Below are 15,883 nucleotides of genomic sequence, written 5' to 3'. Positions count from 1 at the left end.
ATGTGGATTTGTAAGCAATTTCTGGTTATTTTTCCTTTAAAGAAGAAAAAAATTTAATGTCAATAAAGTCCAATTTATTATTTTCCTTTCATCATATATTCTTTAGATGTCATATTTTAGGGCTCGTTGTTTAATTAAGACCAAAGATTTACTCCTATACTGCGTTCTGTGGATAATTTTGGATTTTATGTTAAATCTTTTGTTTTGTTTTGAGTTGACTTTTACATATGGATTGAGGTAGAGTTATATAGCTTTTTCCTCTGGTATGTAAGATTCCATTTATTCTAATACCATTCACTGAGGACTACTGTTTACTTAACAAATTATCTTAATGCCTGCAGAAGATCATCTGGTTATAAATATGGTTTTGTTTTTGGAATATGAGTTCTATCTCACTTATTGATATTTATTTGTGACTTCATTTTAATAGCACCATCTTTATTATTATAGCATCATTGTAAGTTTTACAGTTGGGAAGTGTATATCCTCCAATATTGTTAATATTTAAAACTGTTTGTTTTTCCAAATGAATGTTAAGGATCATTTTTGTCCCTTTCTACATAAAATCCAAATAAACTTTACTAAGTATTATGTTGAATCTCTCTCTCTCTCTCTCTCTCTCTCTCTCTCTCTCTCATCTTTCTATGCATTATCTATCACACCTATCATCTATTATCTATCTATGTGTTATCTATCACAATTATCTATCATCATCTATCCTGTAACCATATATTATGTTTTTAATTTTAAGTCCTTTCAATGATTTTGTAGAGTTTTCACCGAATGTGCCTTATATTCTTCAAAATATTCTTATGTATTCCACTTTTGATGCCACAATATAGGATAGTTTTTAAAATTTGATTGCCAGGATGTAACATTCAAAAACATTTATTTATTGGTTCTAATAGTTCATTGTTTTAAATGGCTTCCTTGGGGTTTTCTATATGTGAGATCATTTCATTTGATTACATAGATTTACATCTTTCTTTCCAATCTAGAGGATTACTGTTTTTTCTTGCTTAGTTTCCCTGGCTAAAACATCCCATTCAATGCTGACTAGAGAGCATAAGACAAGTGTGCAGCCTTATTCATGAAAGTATATAGGCTTGCCTTATTTGTGAAGGTATAGAAAGTCTTTCAGCATGATGTAGAGCTGAGCATATTTCATAGATGTCCTTTCTCAGAGTGATCATTTTTTTCTTCTATGTCGGTTCTATAAACATCATAAAAGGATGTAGAATTTTGTCACATACATATTCTCTGTTTGTTGAGATGATCATATGTTTTAAACTTGTTATTCCATTAATATGTCCTGTTGAGTGATTTTCATGTTGGAACAACCTTTAATTTTTGTGGTATTTAATCATACTTTTCTATTTTGTTGGGCTCAGTTTACTAATGTTCAAAAGAATGACATTTGCATCTGGGTTTATGAGATACTGGTCTGTACTTTTGACATTCTTATTTGTTTTTAGTTCTGGAATAAAATTGTTTCATAGACTTCAAATATTTTATCAGGAGAATGATGCTAAAGACTGACTTGATCAACAGCAAGGGTGCTTTTTGTTTGTTTGTTTTTGTTTTGTTTTGTTTCTGCATTTCATACCAAAGAGTGATGCACAAATTAGAAGAAGGGAATGAAACATGGAACCTGGAAAATGGGTACGAAGGTAATGGAAGGGACCGAGTTGGAAAAGATGAGGGTCAGAGTGAGGTGTAGGAACAGACATTGAAGAAACATGTTAAATACAGCATGTTTTAAGATATTTGTGTTAAGTACTATTTGTATCTCCTATAACTTATCTCTTATTGGCATTTGCAGCATAGCTAGCTACATAAGCCTTTGGCTTCTTTCAGTTTCATATTTGCTGGCACTGCTGTTTGCTCTACATCCTTAGCATCAGGCAAACTATTCTCTTTGCTGTTTTTACAGCTGAGACTAAATTTTAGAGAAGGGGCTCTGTTTAAAACCCAGGTGAAAAACAGAAGAAACAATGAAAGAAAGACTACAAATGCATACATAAAACTGACTCAAGATATTCCAGATAAGCACAGAATATGTTTCTAAACCCTAATAGTTAGTCACTGGGTAAGAAAACTTGGCTTGAATCTGTGTCCTATAAGGACCAAAACAGAAACTACTATTTTCCCTTCTCTCTGTGCCTCTGTACTATGTTCCATGTTCATATCAAAACAGACTATCTGTGAAACTCAACAAGTCTTACAAGTACTTTATAAGTCATCTGTGGTAGAAATGATTTCATGTTGATTAGGAGTTCCTCCTTAGGAAAATAAATAGCATAGAAGCACAAAGTTACTTTTCACTTCCTCAGACTATGAAGGCATGGAGGAAGTCTGCATTCTCCATGTTCAGCCTCAGACATTTAGCATCTTGGGTGAGACATTGGCTCTTCCTTTTTCTCCCAAAGAGCATAAATGAGAATTTAGTCTTCTTTAGTTTCCCCACTTTTCAATCATGGACTCAAGTGGGAATGAGGAGTTATAGGATACTTTGTACGGCAAACAGGTCCATACACATAAAGCCTTTCAAACCATGCTATACAAAGTATCTGCTGTATTAATGTTTGCTGTGGTTATATTATTCCTTCCCAGTTCAACATAACCTTCACAGCTAGCTATTGTTTGCGTCCATCTGGAGTTACTCATTTCCTGCCTGACTTCAGTCACATCTGCTGCAGGCCTTTAACATTTGTGAATTTGACATTTGTGAGCTCATCCATTCTAAATCCACCCAAATAGTCATGACTCACTGAGATTTGAAATTTTCTTCAAGCAAAATTTGTCTCAACTTATCTGGAAGGACCGAGACTGCAGAACTTAGTCAGTGAGTGGATGTTTTGCCATATCCACTTTTCCTGTGCCATTGTTGAATCTTGTTCTATGCGGTGGGGATCTGAAGGCAAGGGAAGACTATTGCAGTATATGTTTGGCTGTTGATTCATACCCTCGCTGCACTTAAGAATGTATAATGTGCCTTTGTACTGTGACCGAATGTCATTTCAGCTTTCACAACAACCACTCCAAAAGACAGGCCACTGCATGGCTGAAAGCATTGGAACACTTAGAAAACACACACAATTCTGAATACAGTTGTGAATAATTTAGATGAGAAGAAAATTGGGGAGTGTAGTTAGAATCTGATTGTCTAGAGAGGTGGGAAAATCTCATAAAAATAATGCAAAGGCTTGGACTGAAGGAGGAACAACAGGATGTATGAGTAAGCTTTGCTGATGTAAAGGGAAGTGTGACGCTCAGAGATACGGAGTAAAGAGAAGACAAATGTTCCTGGCTCAGATCTTGAGAACAGCTTTAGAGTCACTGGAGCTGTCCAGCAATGGCGAAGTTTAATTGTGGGGGACACTGAAAATATTTAAGCAACGGCTAGAAAGTTCTTGGTCAAGAATTCATGGCCACCTGGCCTTGCTCCTGGAGCTTCATCTACTTGAACAGATGAACATTAGCTCTACACAAAGACTTCAAATCTCTCTGTCAGAGAGGAAGTGCTGTACCTAGGATTAGCTCTTCCTGTTTCCTGTATCTTTCTATGTCATTTCCGATTTTCCAAGGGGCTTTGGATGGAGGTTTCATTTGATTGGCATTTACTCTTGGCTTTATCCCAGGCTATGACTTTCAGCAGTCTCCTGGAAAAGGTTGACCTACCTAGTTTGTGGTTCGGTTCCTAACATCTCTGTAGTTTGGAACTGTTCACCAAGGAGAAAAAGAAAGGTACACACCATTGTAAATGTAATGACCAAATGAAGGAATATGATTTCTGTCATTTTTAGGGACCTATTCTTTTGTCTTTTAACTGAGGGACCCATGTGAAAAGATATTGGGCTGGATTGTCTTTATGGACAGGCTTACACAATTGTAAGATGCATATTTTTACGTATTTGGAAAAACAGACTTTTGATAAGGGTTAGAAAGATACTATGATCACAGAAAGTACAAAGAGATGAAGGGGAAAGTTGTCTCCCACCACAGACTTTAAATAGAGTTCCTGGAAACATTCTTCTCTGCCTCTACCTCTCCTGTGGCAAGACGATCAAATGTGACTATGACATTACAGCTGCCCTTGTGAGTCTTGCTACTACTGCTATTGCCTTCTTCTTTGCCTTGGCAAGCTAAACTGGAAGAAGAAAGAACAGAGCCCTCAGATAAATATGACCACAGATATCACCTGTCAAGTGCCCAGTCACCCTAGTAGAAATAGTTGCTTGATCACAGCAGTATAATTAAGGCATCCTTATCCTTGGTAGTTAGAAGCACCTTTAAAGAATTGGCTTAACATTTCCCTTACCTACTGGCTTCTTTGCCATGAAGTCAACAATTTTTAATTGTTTTTTAAAAATTAGGCTAATCTCAATAGGTTATTTTGTTGTTATTGTTGTTGTTGTTGTTAAGTATGCTTTCAAGGACTAGGAAGATATAGTTGAGGTCTCATGAGAGAAGAGGTTGCAGAATAGATGGACGGGAGAGATTTTGTTGTTGTACTAAAACAAGGAATGAGATTCTTGCATACGGAGTTCCATTAAACATGCTGAATGGGCAGTCTTAAGACACTGAGAGACAACCAGAACTTCTGGTCCACAAAGCTTGTATTGTAGACTGTCTTCACTGGTAATCTTTTTCTCTCCTTCTGCCTCTGTTTTGAGAATCTATCAACATCTACTTCTTGTTTTTCTTTCTCCTCCCACTCTATCTAGTCACCACATGCATGCTCTTTCTTTCTTTTTTCTTTTGCTCTTGTCCATTGAGTTGCATGCCTTACCCTCTGTCTCGGTCTTCTCAGAGCGTTCGCTGTCCTTCCTAGCTGTTTATTCACAGTGCTGAGATTCTTTCCCATACACCTGTGCCCACACACTTCCTGCTTAACTTGGCATCCACTGCATCATTATTGGTCCTCCTTTGCTGGTGGTGACTCAGTGTGGCTTGTTCTGAAACGCTGTGTTGGTGTCTGCTTGGACCTGTGTCATCTGAAACTGACATGTAAATAAAGCATCACCAAAAGTTGTCCCTGTGGAGAAGGAAATGCACAAAATAGTCTGGAGGAAGAGACTCATGTCACCTGATGCTAAACTCAGGCCTGATGACACTTGGCTCAATGACTCAGTGTTTATAATAAGTCCTAGGACATGTGGTCTTTTTTTTTTTTTTTTTTTTTTTACTGAAATTAGAACTTTTTATATATATTAAATGTCTCTGTTTGGGAACTTTTTATATTTTGCTTTCTGATTGCTAATGTTTGTAACACTTCTGCATGATTTTCCATGTGATCCTGACGTTTATCTTCTAGCCTGAAGCTTTCTCCGTGAGAAGCATTTTCTTTTCTGTTCTATAATATCAATTGTTTCATGGTTACATTGTGTCATTTTCATGGTTTATTGCAATTAAATATTTACATCTTTTACTGCCTCTTAAGAATCAATTAAAATCAATTTTATTTTGGTCCATACTGAGAAGGTTCTATCATAACAACAGAACTTCCCTCTCTAAATGTGTCATAGATTATAGCCACGCTGGTGTACTCTGAAATAGCCCCTAAAATGGTGAGAATATAAGCGTCTCAGGTCCTGTAATGCAAAATAATCTATATGAAGAACTGTGTGGTATGGAGTAGAAGGATTAGAAAAGCAAGAGCTCTGATACTTAAACTCCTTACAATGAGTATGTGTATTGTTATTGTCTGGGGATTATGAGGCTCTTGCTGGGCCATTACCTACTCATATATATATATAGTGAGGTACATACAGTTTTTAGAGCTTGTTGCTTTGGATATTTTCATCTACCAAGCTCCTTTCTCCCATGCTGACATCTGGCTACTACTATCAGAAGTTCCAAGTAGTAGTATATGAGAAATGACATATTCTTGTGTCTGCTGTGTAGCTAATAGGGCCATAGGAATCACTGTTACCTATGCAACTATCCCAATTAAAAATTCTATCAACACTAAGGCAAAATGATGTAATGTGGATGTGTAGTAATAACTGTTTAGATAGCATAAAAAACATCAGCCAGGTAGAATGGAGTAATTGAAGTTTTACTATTTATATAAAAATACTCAAAATTTTGCATTTAGAATTTTCTGTCTTTAAATGTATATATTTACATATAATTCGAATAATATTTAGCCACAACATACATGGTTTTATTTACATTCATTAATGTTAAAAACATATCCAAAATTTCTCATTTCCACTTTGAAAATCTGCAGGTGTTTGGAAAATACTGTACCCCTCTTGGGAGATGAGCCGGAAGGCTTAGGCCAGTGGGAGACACTTTGAGAAAGGCTTTGACATCATGTGCTAACTGTGTGTGTCAGTGCCACACACTTCCTGTCACCATGCTATAGCTCTTAGACACAATTGGATATGACATTATAGATCCTGACATCCAGATTCAACACTGAAAATTACATTTGTTATACTTTTGCAGAGGTGTGCATGGCAGTCACATGTACTGCAGGACTGTGGTGGAGTGCAGAGACACATTGTTGGTGCACACAGCTGACCACAAAGGACATTACTTGGTGGTCACTTAAACATTTCTTCCAGTCCCAGTGCTATTGTTCATTCTACAAAGTGAGACAAACTAACGTCAACTATGGTACCCACTTGGGTATCACCAAAATCCCAGAATATGTATTTGTTTCATAATGTAGCTATTTCATGTAGAGTGTAACATATACATAGTACTAAGATTATATATAATCTCTCTTGATTCACACCATTACCATTTGAGTCAGTCAAGGAAAACCTGCTCCTATAGATGAACACGGGGAAGTTCAAACTGAATGTAGTACATCCTAGAGGAGGGTTGTGGTCTTTTGATTTCTCTCCCTGTACCTTTTCTCTCAATTAAAAAATGCCGTTGTGACTGTATGTGGGGTGGATCCATAGATGGAGCGGTCTCTGGATGGCCTTTCCTTCAGTCTCTGCTCCACACTTTGTCTCTATATCTCCTCCCATGGGTATTTTGTTCCCCCTTCTAAGAAGGACCAAACTATCCATACTTAGCTCTTCCTTCTTCTTGAGCTTCTTGTGGTCTGTGAATTGTATCTTGGGTATTCTGAGCTTCTGGGTTAATATCCACTTATCAGTGAGTACATACCACGTGTATTCTTTTGTGATTGGGTTACCTTACTCAGGATAATATTTTCTAGTTCCATCCATTTGCCTAAGAATTTTATGAATTCATTATTTTTAATAGCTGAGTAGTACTCCATTGTATAAATGTACCACATTTTCTGTATCCATTCCTCTGTTGAAGGACATCTGGGTTCTTTCCAGCCTCCGGCTATTATAAATAAGGCTGTATGAACATAGTGGAGCATGTGTCCTTACTAAACCCAGACACCATTGATGATGCCAACAAGTGCTTGCTTACAGGAGCCTGATATAGCTATCTCCTGAGAGGTTCTGCCAGTGCCTGACAAATACAGAGGTGAAGGCTCTCAGCCAACCATTGGACTGAGCACAGGATACCGAGTGGAGGAGCTAAAGAAAGGATCCAAGGAGCTGAAGGGGTTTGCAGCCCCATAGGAGGAACAACAATATGAACCAACCAGTACCCCCAGAGCTCCCAGGGACTAACCACCAACCAAAGAGTACACATGGTGGGACCCGTGGCTCCAGTTGCATATGTAGCAGAGGATGGCCTTGCTGGTCATCAATGGGAGGAGAGGCCCTTGGTCCTGTGAAAACTTGATGCCCTAATGTAGGGAAATGCCAGGGCCAGCAAGCAGGAGTTGGTGGGTTGGTGAGCGGGTGTGGGGTAGTTGGGTGGGTGGGGGGGTGGAGGGTGGAGATAGGGTGTTTTTGGAGAGGGAACCAGGAAAGGGGATAACATTTGAAATGTAAATAAAGAAAATAACTAATTAAAAAATGCCTTTGTTTCTTTCTGAAGTTGCCACTGCTCTGAAAAATAACAAAAATTCAACATTAGCATACCTGTGGATATGCTAACGAATATTTATTCATATTTATTCATTGTTCAAGTTGGGTTATTTTTTTTTTCTTAGTTAGGAGTCCCCAGTTCTCTCAGTGATCTGTGGAATATCTTAGCATTATTCTTTCTCTGTGGCTTTGTTTTGGAATGCTCTTTGAAGCACAAACAAAATGGGGCCATTTGTTATAATTATTTTTTAATTTTGTTGCAGTGTAAGCACAAGGGAAAAGAGCAACTGAGCAATAGAGAAGAAATGATGCAGAGCCTGTGACAAGTTAGGCCTGGGGGAGTCCTTAGGAGGGGCAGCAATGCAAGGGATCAACCTCAATCAACAGAGACAACTGCACACATAGTTCGGTTACGTCTTCTATTCTTTTTAAGATAAACAAAACATCAGGCACACTGGGCACGCTTGGTTGGGAGTGAAGTTGGTGGCAGAGTGGGCTGTAGCGGACAATGATAGATGGTGTTTTCTATATTGCCTTTTAGGCTGTGAACAGGCTAATGGGCCAGCGGTGGCTCCGTTTGCTCACAGCTGTGCTTTTCTAGTGGGCTGATGTGGCATATATGCTTTATTGTTTTGGTAAACAAGAAACAAAATTAACAGGAATCCAGTGCTTTCACTTTGTAGCATCTAAAGAAACAGTAATGAGTGCTTCAACATAATATTGCCTCTGGGCGTGGTGTGCTGCTAAAGTCTTCTGTATTTCAGATGTGCACAAAGGATAGCGATGATCTTGCACTGTGAGAGAAAAGATTTCTTCTACCCGTGGTAAACATATGCTCTAATGTCTTTGCTAAACCCCTGTTTCAGCTTCCTATCTCAACATCGTCCACTCATTTTGATGTAGGTGTTGAACCATAAAACATCTGATCATGTAACTTGGATTTAGAGAGGTTGTCTTTGCTGAGCCATTTCTCTTTTTAATGTTTTCTCATTTTAGTGCTTGCATCTCTCTTTTTGCCTAAACAGACATCCCCTCGTCCCAGGATCTAGTGAAGATAAAGATTATATTATAAAATAAATCAAAAAGTAGTAATGATTTCAAGTACAAGTTAAATAACCAAACTTCTTGAAAACCAAGTCATCCTTTCTCACAAGCAATGTGGCTTGAAGGAGATTGAAAATTTACATAGTAAATATCTGATTTCATTGATTAGCAAGGCTTACCACGGAGGAGGAACCAGGGTTGTTGTGTTTGTTTGTTTGTTTGTTTGTTTGTTTTTTTGTAGAGAGACATTCTAATCACTGGCTTGATGGAATTCTAGTTCAATAGTTGTGGGCCAAGGAGGCCAAGGGAAAAACCTCTCAGATCTCATTGTATTTATTTTGCCCAAGGAAAACCCTGATTTCCAGATAGACTTTGGTAAGAAAAGTGGCAGATAGCACAAATATCCATTCTTTCTGTGCTATCTACAGGTCATTTTTATCGCTGGACTCATTGTCTCTGCATCTATCCTTATTGGAGCCTGGCAAGTATTCTCTTATTTTTCTGTCTGAGAGAAACTAAAGAACTCTTTAGTTCATGTGATATATATTCTTGGTTGTCAACTTAACTACATCTGGAATTAACTAAAATTCAAATATGGAGGGCACACCAGTGAGAAAGTCTTGCTAAATCTGAAATAGAAAGATACACTTATAGATGGGATCTTGAGGTGGGAAGACACATATTTAATCTGGGCCATACCTTCTGCAGGAGGACTATATAAGGACATGGAAGAAGAAGGCTTATGCTCTTTGTCTTTGCCTGCTTCTCTTGTCTTGCTAGCAAGCCCATTCTTTTACTGGCATTAGAGCCTACTTCTTCAGGATTCCTGTGTGTCTACGAAAGACCAACAGAGATATCCAGCCTCATGAACTGAACAAGTGCTGGACTCTAGTAGTTCCTCTTCATAGCCAGCCATTGTTAGATTAGCTGGGCCACAGGCTGTAAGCCATTATAACAAATTCCCTTCACACACACACACACACACACACACACACACACACACACATATTCATTCATTCTGTAAATTCTGTTACTCTAGAGAACCCTGACTAATATAGTTCATGAGTATGATAAAAAGGAGCATTGTTGAAGTGAAGTGATATATACACATGTTTAACAATGAGGAGTTGATATTAACCAGGCCTGGTGTTATGTCCTGACTTTGGTACTTTAAAACTATAAAACTTGAGGACAAATAATTAATCTATCTATACTTACAGGACATATAGGGTTGGAGAGATGGATCAGCAGTTAAGAAGATCTATTACTCTTGCAGAAGGCCAGAGTTCAGTCCACAGCACCTATGTCAGGGGACTCACAACTGTTTGTAACTAATCCAATGCTCTCTTCTGTTCTTTAGGCACTCACACACATGTGGCACTCATCCAAACATACACATAAATAAAAATAATTTTAAAATCATAAAACCATAGAAAGGTATAATAGCAGAGCCTTACTTACATATGACCTTGTTGAATGGATTAAATGAGATAATAATGTAATATATTGGACCCAGTGAAAGTTACTCAGTAAATAGTAACAAATTTTAAAATCTTGAATTTTTTTGTATGAAATCCATATCATCATTTCTTTCAGGAAGCCCCCATATGGTGTGGCTTGTTTCTAAATGATTTGTTCTGATAAGAGTTTGAAAAAAAATATGAGATTCACATTGCTAAATAGCACAAAGATGCTAACGTAGCCATCAGCCTGTAAAGAGACCTGTGTATCCCTCTCTTGGATGATGCGACATTAAAAAAGACCCACTTTGCTCTGTTCTGGGAAGATGAATGTGCTCTTTTCTGCAGTCCTGCCTGGGTGCTCTGTGTTCCAAGGTTAGCTTAGCCCTACTTCCTGTCTCTGCTTTGCTGTCATTGTTTGATTCATAACTCAATATTAACCACAGATGAGGGAGGAGTAGATGGGGGGGGCATTTCTTTCATGTGACACACAGTCACTGGGACCCTGGCTTTTCTAAAGGAGCATTAATTACCCTTGTCAGTCTAACCAAGTACAAATTTTACTTCCACCAAGGATCATGCCATTTCGTTGGCATTGGGTGAATGTGCAGTGAAGGCTTTGTCATTTATCCGCGGGTAGAATGCATTCAGAGTCGTTTGTGATTTATGTTTTTTTTCTTCTCTCTGTTGAAACTGACATGGTATCTATTAATAATAAGTATACGATTCTGGAACGCGAGACAAGAAGGTTATTAGTCACGAAACTACAATGCCCGTGTATAAGTTTCTGTGTTTTTAGATTTCTACATTTACTGCCTGTCTTACCCTGGTTTTTATTTCTCCTTTCTGTTCATTGAGAGTGGAAATCAGAGGTTCTTTTATCCTTGAGAAGAGTTTTTGCTATAAGAATTACAAAGCCTTATTGCTTATTATTTTGTAAAGAACATTTGTATGTGACTAAAGTTTTGTGATCTGAGTATTTTATGAGGCTGTTTTACAACTATGTGACCCTCAAAAGGTTAACTTATAAAAGCCTGATAGTAAAATAAATAATCCCCATTCAAAGATGCCTGGTGGAATTGTCTTACTCTGTGGGTAAAGCTCCATTTTGATGGTTTTAGATTTGAAGAGGCGGCATTCCTTCTCCCAGCACAACTGCATGGCACACTTCTTGTCTGAAATCTTTTCGCAATGTCTTCCTGGTTCTCTCCTTAAAATGTTGAAACATTTTTCTCTTTATATCTGCACAGATATTATCTACCTTTTAAAAAGTAACAGTTTAAAACTATGGATTCTGAAGCAAAAGCAAAACAAAACAAGCAAGCAAAACAAAACAAAGCAGGACCAGAGACCGAATTCTATCCATCCATGTCACCCTTAGCCTCTAGTTCACATCTGTATCTGTCTGCGGACACTGGAGCTCACACTGGGTGCTCTTCTGGAGACCACTTGCTATTGATGACGGGTTCTTAAGATGGTCTCAGTCCTTCATGGTCGTAGTACATCTCCAAAGTGCAACTTTCAAAATTAACTTGTCACACAATTGCTACAAAAAATAGTGGAGGTGACTGTCTCCTCCACCATAGTGCCTCCAGCCACCAAAGTTAGAGCTCTCTCCTGGACTGCCACTTTGGAGCATACCAACAAACCGTCATTTATTTTAGGTAGAGAAGAGTCCTTAAGTCATGAATGTCATTGGAAGTAAACATAGCACTTTTCCATATTATCTCCTTGGGTTATTTCCACTTTGAACGCCACATGAAGGAAAGTTGATGAGGACAACACTGCCTGACAGGCTATACACATTCAATGCTTTGAGGGAAATGTTCTTCTGCCATGCCTAATGTCTCACAGTATCTATTCCACAGTCCCATGGTTTAAACTACTGTCTTCAGCTTTCCAGTCCCCTTTGCCATTGGGCCTTTTTCTCATATAGGCTGCACTTAATCATGAGAACTTTCTTAGGACCAAAGATGTTGGCTGTTGGAGATTTCTTGTTAGTCTTTTGGAATTTTAGTTTATAATGCCATGTTTTACTATCATGTTATAAGAATGACGTTCTTTAGATATTTCTTTTGACCACTTGGCAATGACTTTCTTATTCATTTCTTTAAATGTGGTACCCCATCTTCTCTCATGGGCACTACTGGTAGCCTTGGAGCAAGCAATACATCATAGTTTCCCTAGATCCCATGTTAGCACGTGTTATGCCTTAGTATGCACCAGGTTATGTTTGTTTGTTTCTTTACATTCCAGGCTTTCCTTAAATGTTTAATTTCAGCTATGTTCTCTACCTTCCTGTTCTTGCCTTTTCCTGTTTTTGCCTTCTGTTCTTCCATTTCTTATTGGATGAGTACCTACTCAATGCTTCGTATGTGTTCATCACGTGGATGTATGAGCCTATGCATTTAGCACATTTCTAGTCATCATGCATTGTACAATATCATTCAAAAGTTTCTATCAAGAGTTTATGTCACACACAGGCTTAGGAAGTATAGGAAATTATAGTATTGCTTGAAGACTGGCACTGTTTGTTTTGTAGGAAAATGTTCAGGTCATGGCTTAGAGTTTCAAAATTTACAAAATTTAAATAGGAAAGCATCATTAGATTTGATCATGAAAAAAGATTGTGAACATTTTTGGTATTATTAAAGACCAGCTGAATTTTAGCATAATTGTATAAAATACTAATGACCATGACAATGATTATAATTTCATACACTTTGTGAATTTTTTATGCTGATCTATAAAGGAGGAATTTTAATATGGGTAGCTTTGTTGAAGTCTAGAAACTCGAGTTAATATCCTTTTCTAGACAAAAGGAAAACATACAATGACAGAATTGAGAAACCTAAACAAAATGGATCTTTCTCCTGGGTTGTCCTGGGGAGTCTGGAGAGAACCTTTAAACCTTGTTACTTTATAGGAAGTTCTTCAAGGCTAGAGAGAGACATCAAATTTCCTCAAATACCTGCTACAAGCAACTCACATAGATAAGAGTAGGATTTTCCCAACAGTGAAATCCTGTTAGCTGTAGGCACTTCAGTTTTGATACGTGTTACCGAATGACTATGAAAATGTGCTAAGTGAGGAAAGCAGCCACAAAAGAAGGTATACTCTATGGTCCTACTTGCATCAAATATCCATAGTCGGCAGTTTGGAAAAGAAAATTGATTAGTGGCTGTATAGAGCTGATTATAGTGTGTCTATATGGTGTGTGTGTATGTGTGTGTGTGTGTGCACCTGTACCCACTCATATATAATATAAGAAAGATAATGTGATTATATGATATATGTGTCACAGCAAAGTGCCTGTCATGGGGCAGGTACTTCATTTTATTGTTATTATCATGCTTATCTAGTATATTATAGAATTACCAAATATAGCTTAGAACTTTAGTTTGGAATACGGCATAATTGATGTAATCATGAATGGCTTTACCTTAGGCTCTGTTGAGTTTAAAAGACCAAACCTTCCTCTTTGTCTTGGCAATTTTCTTTTATATTTGCAAAAATACATTTTTATACAGCAAGACTTTGATATGACAGGACTCTTTGAATATACTTTTGAAATTAAAAAGTTGAGGGTTACAAATGTGAAGTTCAAAATTAACAGCCCTGTGAATTGGAAGCAACTAAATTTTGTCAGTTTCAAGAGAGAATTGTCAGTATAAAAGCCAGAAGGTTTTAACTGAATAATGTAATCAGAAAAAAAAATGTGTTTGTTTGCTGGTGAGATGACTCAGGGAGTAAAAACAATTGCTTCACAAGCTTCAGAACCTATGTTTCATCCCCAGAAGCCACAGTGGAAACCAACGCCTGAAAGTTGTTCTCTGACCTCCACACATGTGCAGGGGCATGTTTGTACCTATACTCACATGCACACATCACAGATACACATATAGGATAATAATAAATACAATATTAAAATGTATGTATACATATAATTGAGTAGAGGGAGAAAACTTGGGACTTAAAGAGTTGGGGTGAAAGACAGACAATGAATAGGGGAAAAGAATCAGATGCACCTCAATATTCTGAGTATTAAAAATATAGTAAATTAGAGAAACAACCAATTAATTTAAACTTCAAAAACCACAGGCATTTGAAATAAACATGTTTTTGAAAACCTTGGTGTTTTTAAAAGGGGAAGGCATATCTCTATTCAGATTTTTTTTTTTTTTTACTGTTATTACTCTATTCAGAATATGTGTGCGTGTGTGTGTGTGTGTGTGTGTGTGTGTGTGTGTGTGTGTGTTTTTCTGACAGGGGTGTGGGTCTCAGAGGACAATTTGTGGGAGTTAGGTCTCTTCTTCCAACAAGTAGTTTCTAAGAATTGGATTCAGGTTGTCAGGGTTGGCAGTACCTGACACCACCCACTGACCCAGTCTTTCTCCCTATTAATTTTATGATGAACTATGAATGATAGGGGTATGCTAAGAGGTCTGATCTCTCAGGGACTGCAGCAATAGCTCAGAAGGTAAGACTATTAGCTATTCTTGGAGAAGACCTGGGTTAGGTCCCCAGCACCCACCTGGTGACTCACAACCACTGCAACTCTAGTCTTCGGGGATCTGACGTCATCTTTTGCTTTGAAGGCACTGACATACCACCTGTGGTATGTCAGACATACCTGTGGCCAAAACACCCATGCATGAAAAATAATAAAACAATTCTAAAAATTTAAATAAGAGATTGATTTCTATCAGTTGGGTTAAGAGTAATCCAAATTTTTTTTTATGACGAAAGAGCTCACAGAGGCAAAAGCAAACCAATGCAGGAATCAGAAAGAATGTTACAGGGACAGCTGAGATGATCATTGCTGTGGACATCAACTCTCCTGAACCTATTTATGGAGTGGGCAGTCCCAAAACATCATTTGTTTGCACAGTTGTCACCAGATGGATCTTTCAGGCCCTTCTACTTTCCATTAACCACCATGTCTAATAAATATTCAACATTTAGCAACACAAACTACACTTGCTGAACCTCCCTTAACAGGCACTAATGAGGACATTAGCTTTCAATTAACTATGTAAAGCTTTGAGTATGGACTAGGACATTCATTCAGCATAGGCATCAATTTGTAGATCATTATAGGACATTAGTTGGTTGCTAGACGACCACATGTCCTAGCGGATTTTAGGATGAGCTCCAGTGACCAGCAAGGACCAAACATTTCAATGCTTAAATTGTCTTAGCATCTCTTCCACCTGAACTATTGCAGCAACCATCCAGGTTTCTAGATATAGAGACTCAAATGGAGCAGTTGCTAAGTTCAAATGATGCAATGTTAGTTGAAAGTAAGAAAAATAAGAATACTTACCTTAAATGCTGAGGAAGAAATACTAGTACAGACTGATTATTTCAGATCGTCACTGGGGCTGGTGACACTCCCATCCAAATTTGTCAGGAGGATCTCCAAGGAAGGCAGATGCATTACTTATAGAACGTCTACACTTG

Source organism: Mus caroli, unplaced genomic scaffold (genome assembly GCF_978045245.1).
Source record: "Mus caroli unplaced genomic scaffold, Mus_caroli_1 scaffold_17, whole genome shotgun sequence".
Lineage (NCBI taxonomy): Eukaryota > Metazoa > Chordata > Mammalia > Rodentia > Muridae > Mus > Mus caroli.
The sequence above is the reverse complement of the archived record's forward strand: the minus strand, read 5'-3'. Positions refer to the sequence as shown.